Here is an 11634-nt window from a genome sequence, read left to right on the forward strand (position 1 = left end):
GTATGAACAAAATGCCTTACCACAAAACTTTCAGTTCATCCTGCCAAAACTTCTCCAAAGTATCTTATTGTAACCAACAAAACCTAGCTCCTCCCTACCCACAATCAACCTAGCTAGCCACTAAATTAATCCAGACTCTAAACTAGTAACTATAACATGTGGCGGGGACCCTTCAAGCCTGCCTTGACAGACTCGGGTTTGTGCTACCATGATAAAAAGAGCGGTGTAGTCAGCACTTTTAAGTTCTGGTTTGGACCAGCTGAGGCCCATCCCCACCCCAGACTTCAGAGCCTGACCTCCAGTCCAAGCCACAACTTAGAAGCTCTGTGTACTCAGCTACTTTTAGCACAGGAGCCCGAGTCCGAGTCTGTCGAGCTGGGTTCTGAGCCCTGCTGCTGCAGTCTGCTGCGCGGTGTAGATGTACATTCTGTTACCAGCTGGGCTTCACAGGTGGACAGAGAGCAGCTGCAGCACCAACTCTTGGCTAAACAGATTAGCAAGATACATGCTCTCCTGCAAACTTATGGTGCATCTAGCCCCTCTCTAGGGCGTGTGTTTGTTTCCTTGCTGAGCATTGGGCATGCTGACCCAGGAGGAACAAATGGGAGAAGGTAATATCTGACAGAACCCAAATGACAAGGGCAAAGGGGGAAAGCCCTGTGTGGTGATTGTGTGAATTTTGGTAATGATTTATGATTCCTGTGCATGCTTCAGTTTCCCTCCGGCCTTTGCATTTCTGTGCATTGAGCGTAAAGGGATATGATGTGGTATTTGACTCAACAGTCTGGCTGGAGACCAGAGTCATTAACGAACAAAGTAAAGAAAATTTACACCTGTGAATGGAGGGTCTGGAAAAGACAGCGGAAACCCCAATGGCCAGGACATTCACTCCTTGTGACCAACAGCTGAGAGGAAGGAGATTTCCTGGAGGCTTGCAGGGCAGCAAACCAAACGCACTGAGCGGGAGAACAAAGGTGAAAGGTGACAGGTGGCTGGGCTTAGAGCTGAACTTTCAGAGACACAGGAAACACACCTGGAACTAAAGGAAAAGAAACAGTGAGAGAGCGCCAGGATGGTTTGTTCCTATAGCAGCCTGGCTCATGGGAGCCCTGGCATTGGTCAGCATGGACCATGTCTTAACCTGTGCCTCTCTATGCTACAGTAAGGACAGTTGGATTCTGTAGGCCAGGTGGCTAATACATTCTTAGCTTGTTTTGGAAAGGCTGCCTGGCATTAATGAAAATACTCACTGAGAGCATTGTTCCCTGAAGGAGTAAAGAACAAACCTCACACTGGAGTCTGGCTCTGCTGGACCTTCTACAGGGAGCCATGGAAAATGATGGGGATTGCTGGCACCTAAAGGCCTAGTTTTGGAGGCCACGGGTCTGCCCCTGTGGAACTGTGTGGGTCCTTGGGTCCCAGCACACTAAAGGGATCTCTCCAAAGGGACTGGTTACAGGCTGTGGCATAGACCAGACCCCATGACTCCCTGACACCCTGCCTCAGGCCATTGAGAAGCTACTCAGACTCCAGCTTCCCAGCTGCCTCCTACAGAGCATCAGAGGATGAGACTAGAATGGAAAAATCCAGTGTCTACCTTCCATTCTCCCCACATCAATGAGGTCCAATGCCCTGATCCTATTTCTGATCTCCTAAGTCCCAGGATAAATCCAGGATAATGCCAATAAAAGTAAATCAATGGAGTCATTCCAAATTGACACCAGTGTAACTGAGATTAGGGTCAGACTCATACAAAGGTGCTTAGACTCCTTTATTTAGTAATGTCTCCCTGTGTTGTTTATTGCCATATCTTAGATTTTAAACAAATTTTAGAGTAACAGCCGTGTTAGTCTGTATTCGCAAAAAGAAAAGGAGTACTTGTGGCACCTTAGAGACTAACCAATTTATTTGAGCATGAGCTTTCGTGAGCTACAGCTCACTTCATCAGATGCATACCGTGGAAACTGTAGCAGACTTTATATATACACAGAGAATATGAAACAATACCTCCTCCCACCCCACTGTCCTGCTGGTAATAGCTTATCTAAAGTGATCATCAGGTGGGCCATTTCCAGCACAAATCCAGGTTTTCTCACCCTCCACCCCCCCCACACAAATTCACTCTCCTGCTGGTGTTAGCCCATCCAAAGTGACAACTCTTTACATAATCAAGTCGGGCTATTTCCTGCATAAATCCAGGTTTTCTCACATCCCCCCCACCCCCAGATCTCTCTGGTCACGCAATCACAGACATGAAGGTCGCTATCTTAAAACAAAAAAACTTCAAATCCAGACTCCAGCGAGAAACTGCTGAATTGGAATTCATTTGCAAATTGGATACTATTAATTTAGGCTTAAATAGAGACTGGGAGTGGCTAAGTCATTATGCAAGGTAGCCTGTTTCCTCTTGTTTTTTCCTACCCCCCCCCCCCCAGATGTTCTGGTTTAACTTGGATTTAAACTTGGAGAGTGGTCAGTTTAGATGAGCTATTACCAGCAGGAGAGTGAGTTTGTGTGTGTATGGGGGTGGGGGGGATGTGAGAAAACCTGGATTTATGCAGGAAATAGCCCGACTTGATTATGTAAAGAGTTGTCACTTTGGATGGGCTAACACCAGCAGGAGAGTGAATTTGTGTGGGGGGGTGGAGGGTGAGAAAACCTGGATTTGTGCTGGAAATGGCCCACCTGATGATCACTTTAGATAAGCTATTACCAGCAGGACAGTGGGGTGGGAGGAGGTATTGTTTCATATTCTCTGTGTATATATAAAGTCTGCTACAGTTTCCACGGTATGCATCTGATGAAGTGAGCTGTAGGTCACGAAAGTTCATGCTCAAATAAATTGGTTAGTCTCTAAGGTGCCACAAGTACTCCTTTTCTTTAAACAAATTTTGTTCATCTTCTCTCAAATGTTTTTTCTCCTTGGCCTGTTCTGGTTTCTACCACCAGCAAGCGCCCAGACGACAAACAGAATTGGTAAATTCTCAGGTTAGTGAAACATAATGCCTTGTGTAATGTTTCTGTGCCCATAATAAGTGAGTATCATATAGAGTGTCTGCCATGAAGCTGGTATTGGCTTGGCAGCCCTCAGCAGCATTCTCTGGACTCTAATGTGGGGGTTCACTGCATCTGGGTCATTAGGCGCAGCGGAATGCCCAGAGGGGTGGATCCACCTCAGTCTCTAAACAGACCCTGAAGGGAAAACCCAGAACTTTGAGAACAGGGAAGATTGGGTGTCAGGGATAATTCCTCCTTCTCTGTGCTCGTTTATTCATTCACTCCCTCTTTCTCCCTCTGTCACTCCTTAGGGTATTCTAGTTTTAGTCTGCTCACACTCTGTCCCATGGTGGACAAGAACCTCTTTCTGCTGCCATGTCCCACTGAGAGGTCTTTTAATAGTGTCACTAGGCCACAGTGAAAAGCCAGAGGTGGGCCCAGAAAGCTGTAGCTGGTGACTTCCTATACTGGACTGCAGTCCCTGGAAGTCTGTCAGAAAGGAGCGAGGGAGAATGAAGTAGCAGTAACTCTGGGTCTGTCCTTTTCACAGCTTCCCCTTTAAGAAGCTATTAGCATTACAGAATTGCAAATGAAAACTGAGATCACGATCAATTTCATGTAGAAACTAGAAGCGCTGGGAAATCCTACAAATGGAGCTATATCCTGAGAGGCATTGAGGACCTGCAGCCAGGTCTGGCCCTAGACCAAATGGTGTTCAACCCCCTCCATTTGTTAAACTTTTAAATGCCTTATTTTTATTACATTTGTAGCCCATGTCATTACTTTGATGCACGATTTGTATGCATGATTTATCCCTCTCTCATTTGACTAGCTGGTGATACTAGGGTTGCCAGGCGTCTGGTTTTCAACCAGAACGCCCAGTCGAAAAGGGACCCTGGCAGCTCCGGACAGCACCACTCACCGGGCCATTGAAAGTCTGGTAGGCGGCGCAGTGAGGCTAAGGCATGCTCCCTGCCTGTCCTGGCTCTATGCAGCTCCCCGGAAGGAGCCGGAATGTGCGTCCCATAGGCACAGCGGCAATCAGCGAAGCTCCAAGTGCTGCCGCCACTCCCAGTGCCAACGCCGCAGCTCTCATTGGCCGAGAACTGTGGCCGATGGGAGCTGTGGGGGTGCTGGCTGTCGTCGTGGGCAGCACACACCATGCAGAGCCACCTGGCTGCGCCTCCGCCTAGGGGCTAAACATGCCGGCCACTTCTGGGAGCAGCACGGAGCAAGGGCAGGCAGGGAGCCTGCCTTAGCCCCACTGAGCCACCGACCGGGAGCTGCCTGAGGTAAGCACCGCCCGGCCAGAGCCCCCACCCCGAACCCCCTACGCCAGGTTGGAACCCCCTCCCGCACCCAAACCTCCCCCCCCTCCCCCGGAGCCAGCATCCAGCATCCCCTCCAATGCCCTGCCTTAGCCCTGAGCATCCTCCTCCACTCCAAACCATTTGGCCCCAGCCCAGAGCTCCCTCCTGCATCCCAAACCCCTCATCCCCAGCCCCACCCCAGAGCCCACACTCCCAGCCAGAGCCCTCAGCCCCTCCTCCATCCCAACCCCCTGACCCAGTCCAGAGCCCCCTCCTGCACCACGAACCTCTGATTTCCAGCCCCACCCTGGAGCCCACACACCCAGCTGGAGCCCTCACCCCCTCCCACACCCCAATCCCTTGCCCCAGCCCAGTGATAGTGAGTGAGGGTGGAGGAGAGCAAGCAACCGAGGGAGGGAGGCTGGAGTGGGGGGGGGGCAGGGCCTTGGGGAAGGGACGGGGCCTTGGGGAAGGGGGCGGGGGCCAGGGTGTTTGGTTTTGTGAAATCAGAAAGTTGCCAACCCTTGGTGCTGCCCTGCTCCGTGTATAGTCGTGAGGGCATGGCTGACAACATTCTAGGAGGCTGGAGGAAAATGTAGCTCTCAGAAAATCTGGAAAGTTCCATGAGATCCTATAAAGGTCCAGAACATTCTAGGAGCCTAGTGAAAAATGAATCCACGTATGGAATACCTGAAACATTTTACTTGAAACAGTCTGTTTTCCCTTTTGTCGCTAACAACCAAAACAGCACCCCGAGCCCGGGGCCCCCCAAACCTGGCACCACCGGTGGTTGCCTGTGTCACCTGCCCCTAAATCCAGCCCTGCCGCCAGCTCCCATTCAGGCTAAGAATGATGGGCCTCATTCTCTTCTCACGTACATCAATGTAAATCAGGAGAAATGCACTGAAATCAATGGCGGTCATATGGTGTAAGGGACAGGGGAAGGAGGCCCAGCATTTCACAATATCTCCCCTCAGAGACAGAGAGAGAGCTCTGGGAGTGAGGATAAAATGTTTATTGGGAGATACAATGTTTCTGGATCTCTCTATAAAGAGCCAAGTGAGATGTCAGCTTGAGGGTAATGGGCAGAATCCTCATCTGTTGTAAATCAGCTAAGGTCTGTTGTCATCAGTGGTGCTACACTGATTTACACTAGCTGAAGATCTGGCCCTATATAATTAAAAGAGAAATAAAGGAAACTTATTAAATGAAAGTTTTATTTAATTAAGCTCCTCAGTTTCCAAGGCATCCAGTTACAAGGCATAGAAGATCTGTCTGGCACCAGGATTGTCTCAGAAAAGCCAGTGGCCGTCTTGGTTGGCCAAGTGTGTTTTTGTAATAGCACAAAATGCAACCACGTCTTTGAGCAGCTCCTACCAGTCTGCAGCTGGGGTACAACATACATCATTCCTCCCTTACCCTGGCAGAAAGTAGATGACATAGTCTATATCATTGCTTCCCAGAGCACAACTGTGTTGTATCAATGAGGGGACCAGCAAGAGAATGTTACTCTAACAGGAGGCAATGTACTCCAACTTCCTGTCAAGCCCTCAATCCCAGTCTACATCTCTGCTAACGTGAGCATCCAGGTGGTGTTCTACAGCCTGGGCGCAGCTATCCCTAATTCCTCCCACGCCTTCCTGATGAATGTTCCAGATGTTGCCAGTTACTGCCTGATGTATTCTCTAAATGAGCAGGAGGGCTTCAAGAACTTTGCCTTGATGGTGGCCAATACATCGGAGACTGGCGCCATCATCTTAGACAATCAGTCTCTAAGGGATGTGAAGTGGAACCGAGTCCCTGGCACTGAGTTCGTTTGGGGCATGCGTACGCTTGGACCTGCCATGAGATCCCATGCTGTGGAACATGCCAGCTCTCCATTCGCACTCCTGAGTGTTGGCACTGCTGCCATGGACAGCTATGGGACTCCAGGTTCCTGCAGGAAGAGTGAGTAGCCTGGGTTTTAAATCTATTTTGACCACAGTTTCTGTGCATGATGCAAAGAAAACAGTGTCACAACCGGGGAGGCAACCATGGGCCTGGTGTAAAGTCTGTTGATTTTGATGGGGCTCCATTGAGTTACACCAGCTGAGAATTTGGCCCAGCATGCCATCCTAGGCCACCACTAGCCACAGTTACTCAGGCTATGTCCTTACTACAGAAGCTACAGCAGTAGGTACTGCGCTGCAGATGTGCCTCTGAAGCACTGTCGTGTAGACACTTGGTACAGCGATGGAAGGGGTTTTTCTGTCACTGTAGTGAATCCACCCCGCCGAGAGCTGGTATCTGGGTTGACGGAAGAATTCTTTTGTCAACCTAGTGGTGTCGACACTGGGCTTTGGACGCCTTAACTACGTCTCTCAGGGGTGTGAATTTTTCACACCGCTGAGTGACATAGCTAGATCTACCTAAGTTTTAGGCGTAGTCCAGGCCTAAGATTGTACCTGTGTTGCTAGCTGCACTCAACTAGTTTCCGCCCAGCTCATGCAGTTAGGCAGCTGCTCGCCAGCTGGTCTGAATTGGTTTAAGGACCGTTGCACTTTTCCTCCTACACTTGGTTGTGATGCCCTCTGGGTACCCAAGGGAATTTTGTGCCTGATTCTTACTTATACCACTCCTGTGCTTGCACCAGGGAACAGAAATGGTGGAGGAACAGGTCGCTTTGAGCCACCTTTGTGCTCTATGCATTCTGGGACCATGCAGGGTTGCTGTAATTTACCCTCTGCTTCCCATGGCCCCTGAGAACTAGAAAGTAGCTGTAGCATGGTATGTTCTGACCACATCCTTGATCTGCCTTGCAGATGAAGCCAAGATCATGTAAAGGCCCTTATACCAGTTCCACACTCGCTGTGGAGGGTCCCTCCGCAGGGAACATTCTTAGAAGCCTTTTCCAGCCACTTGAACCGCCTTTTCCAGGCCAGAGCAACGTAAGGCTTTTAGTGTAACTGAGGCCTGCTCAACACCTAAAACTTCAGTCAATCATAAGGCAGCCTAAGCCTCAGGGTAGGCAACACTAGATCAACAGAAGACTTCTTCTCTTGCCCTAGCTACCAACTCTGAGAGGTGGATTTACTACAGCAATGGAAGAACCCTTCCATCACCATCGTCAGTGTCTACACTACAGTGGCACGGCTGCAGCTGCACCACTTTAGCGTTCCTAGTGTAGACATACCTTGATGAGACTCAGGCCTTTTAGAAGTACAAGAGCAGGGTTAGAACAGTTCTTGGGAAGGGAAAATTCTCGAGTATTGATGTAACAGTCATCTTCGTTATCCCCAAGGATCAAACCCAGGACCTTGTAAATCCATGAGCCACTCCTGGTTGAGCTAAGGGACGAACTCCCATAGCTAGGAGCTGTAGCAGAACCAGACTCTTGGTGGAGCAGCCCCAGAGGACACATAAGACACACTGATCTCTGAGACACACAGACAAAGCTTAAGTGAGTATTAACCAGGTGATGTGTGGACACACACCAGGCTTTTAGGGCTGAATGTATTGCTAACTGATTATAAACTCAGTTGAAAGTTGTCAGATGGGGCTTAAGGGATCAATGGAGTTAAAGGGAGAAAACACCTGCTGGGTTTCAGGAGATCATCAACTTTGCATTCTGGAAGGAAGAAAGGATGGCCCTTGTGGCTAAAATGCTAGGCTAGGACTCAAGTGATCAAGCTTCCATTCCCAGCTCTGTCATAGAGTCCGTGTGAGTGTGGTCTTAGGTGTATCACTTAGGCCAAGATTTTCAAAATTGCCTTGTGATTTTGGTTGCCTAACTTGAGACCTTAAAGGGGCCTGATTTTCAGAGGGTGAGTGCTCAGCACTTTTGAAAGTCAGGGCCCTTTTAAGATGTCTGAAATCACGAGACACTTTTGAAAACCTTAGCCCTGCAGATGTTGACTTGATGTAATTGTCCGTGCCTCTCTTTCTGTTGCTAGATGTTACCTTTAAATGCCAGACTGAAACTCAACAGGTAAAAGAGCAGTTGAAGATGTGCAAAGATGTCTTTCAGCAGGTACTTGTAAGGGGTTTATTTGGGCTTTGAGGGTTTTCACAAAGAGTACACAGAAAACTTTGAGCCTGAGGATTCTCTGCTTATCCAAGGTTTACCACTGACTTCAGTGGGAGCAGAATCAGTCCAACACAAAGTGCTTTTGAAAACTTGATCAACATCCTCTACAGCAAACAGGGAAAGATTAAGAATGAGCTCTCAAAAATGGATACTCTCATAAAAAACCAACCTTCCACACAAACTTCCTCGTGACTGGATTTTACTAAAACTAGACAAGCCATTTACAACGCACACTTTGCTTCTCTACAAAAGAAAAAGGACACTAAACTTTCTAAACTACTACATGCTACAAGGGGCCACAGCAATGGTTCCCTCAACCCACCTAGCAATATTGTTAACCTATCCAACTATACTCTCAGCCCAGCAGAAGCAGCTGTTCTATCTCGGGGCCTCTCCTTCTGCCCCTCCACCCCCACGAACATGATACAGTTCTGTGGTGACCTAGAATCCTATTTTCGACGTCTCCGACTCAAGGAATATTTCCAAAATACCTCTGAACAACATACTAATCCACAGAGGTCTCCCTACCAACACTACAGAAAGAGGGATTCTAGGTGGACTCCTCCTGAAGGTCGAAACAGCAGACTGGACTTCTACATAGAGTGCTTCCGCTGATGTGCACGGGCTGAAATTGTGGAAAAGCAGCATCACTTGCCCCATAACCTCAGCCATGCGGAACGCAATGCCATCCACAGCCTCAGAAACAACTCTGACATCATAATCAAAAAGGCTGACAAAGGAGGTGCTGTTGTCATCATGAATAGGTCGGAATATGAACAAGAGGCTGCTCGGCAGCTCTCCAACACGAGTTTCTACAAGCCATTACCCTATGATCCCACTGAGAGTTACCAAAAGCAACTACAGCATTTGCTCAAGAAACTTCCTGAAAAAGCACAAGATCAAATCCGCACAGACACACCCCTGGAACCCCGACCTGGGAGATTCTATCTACTACCCAAGATCCATAAACCTGGAAATCCTGGGCGCCCCATCATCTCAGGCATTGGCACCCTGACAGCAGGATTGTCTGGCTATGTAGACTCCCTCCTCAGGCCCTACGCTACCAGCACTCCCAGCTACCTTCGAGACACCACTGACTTCCTGAGGAAACTTCAATCCATCGGTGATCTTCCTGATAACACCATCCTGGCCACTATGGATATAGAAGCCCTCTACACCAACATTCCACACAAAGATGGACTACAAGCCGTCAGGAACACTATCCCCGATAATGTCACGGCTAACCTGGTGGCTGAACTTTGTGACTTTGTCCTTACCCATAACTATTTCACATTTGGGGACAATGTATACCTTCAGATCAGCGGCACTGCTATGGGTACGCGCATGGCCCCACAGTATGCCAACATTTTTATGGCTGATTTAGAACAACGCTTCCTCAGCTCTCGTCCCCTAAAGCCCCTACTCTACTGGTGCTATATTGATGACATCTTCATCATCTGGACCCATGGAAAAGAAGCCCTTGAGGAATTCCACCATGATTTCAACAATTTCCATCCCACCACCAACCTCAGCCTGGTCCAGTCCACACAAGAGATCCACTTCCTGGACACTACAGTGCTAATAAACAATGGTCACATAAACACCACCCTATACCAGAAACCTACTGACCGCTATTCCTACCTGCATGCCTCCAGCTTTCACCCTGACCACACCACACGATCCATCGTCTACAGCCAAGCTCTGCGATACAACCGCATTTGCTCCAACCCCTCAGACAGAGACAAACACCTACAAGATCTCTGTCAAGCTTTCTTACAACTACAATACCCACCTGCGGAAGTAAAGAAACAGATTGATAGAGCCAGAAGAGTTCCCAGAAGTTACCGACTACAGGACAGGCCTAACAAAGAAAATAACAGAACGCCACTAGCCGTCACCTTCAGCCCCCAACTAAAACCCCTCCAACGCATTATTAAGGATCTACAACCTATCCTAAAGGATGACCCAACACTCTCACAAATCTTGGGAGACAGGCCAGTCCTTGCCTACAGACAGCCCCGCAATCTGAAGCAAATACTCACCAACAACCACATACCACACAACAGAACCACTAACCCAGGAACTTATCCTTGCAACAAAGCCCGTAGCCAATTGTGCCCACATATCTATTCAGGGGACACCATCACAGGGCCTAATAACATCAGCCACACTATCAGAGGCTCGTTCACCTGCACATCCACCAATGTGATATATGCCATCATGTGCCAGCAATGCCCCTCTGCCATGTACATTGGTCAAACTGGACAGTCTCTACATAAAAGAATAAATGGACACAAGTCAGATGTCAAGAATTATAACATTCATAAACCAGTCGGAGAACACTTCAATCTCTCTGGTCACGCAATCACAGACATGAAGGTCGCTATCTTACAACAAAAAAACTTCAAATCCAGACTCCAGCGAGAAACTGCTGAATTGGAATTCATTTGCAAATTGGATACTATTAATTTAGGCTTAAATAGAGACTGGGAGTGGCTAAGTCATTATGCAAGGTAGCCTATTTCCCCTTGTTTTTTCCTACCCCCCCCCCCCCCAGATGTTCTGGTTTAACTTGGATTTAAACTTGGAGAGTGGTCAGTTTGGATGAGCTATTGCCAACAGGAGAGTGAGTTTGTGTGTGTGGTTTTTGGGAGGGGGATGAGGGGGTGAGAGAACCTGGATTTGTGCAGGAAATGGCCCAACTTGATTATCATGCACATTGTGTAAAGAGTTGTCACTTTGGATGGGCTATCACCAGCAGGAGAGTGAATTTGTGTGGGGGGGTGGAGGGTGAGAAAACCTGGATTTGTGCTGAAAATGGCCCAACCTGATGATCACTTTAGATAAGCTATTACCAGCAGGACAGTGGGGTGGGAGGAGGTATTGTTTCATATTCTCTGTGTATATATAAAGTCTGCTGCAGTTTCCACGGTATGCATCCGATGAAGTGAGCTGTAGCTCACGAAAGCTCATGCTCAAATAAATTGGTTAGTCTCTAAGGTGCCACAAGTACTCCTTTTCTTTTTGCGAATACAGACTAACACGGCTGTTACTCTGAAACCCTTCAATACTATGTGAAATATCAGCATGTCTGTGGGCTTCAGCACACTTAGCCTTAACATGTCTTAATCTGTGGGCATTGTAGTGGGACAGCCAGCCAACCATATGTCAAAGCAAGATCATGATGAGGAACCATTTACCTTAATTTTGGGTGGCCTTTCCATGTTTGTGGAAATAACCCATTTCCTCTGATTGTTCTGC

This window comes from Caretta caretta, chromosome 20 (assembly GCF_965140235.1).
Source record: "Caretta caretta isolate rCarCar2 chromosome 20, rCarCar1.hap1, whole genome shotgun sequence".
Lineage (NCBI taxonomy): Eukaryota > Metazoa > Chordata > Testudines > Cheloniidae > Caretta > Caretta caretta.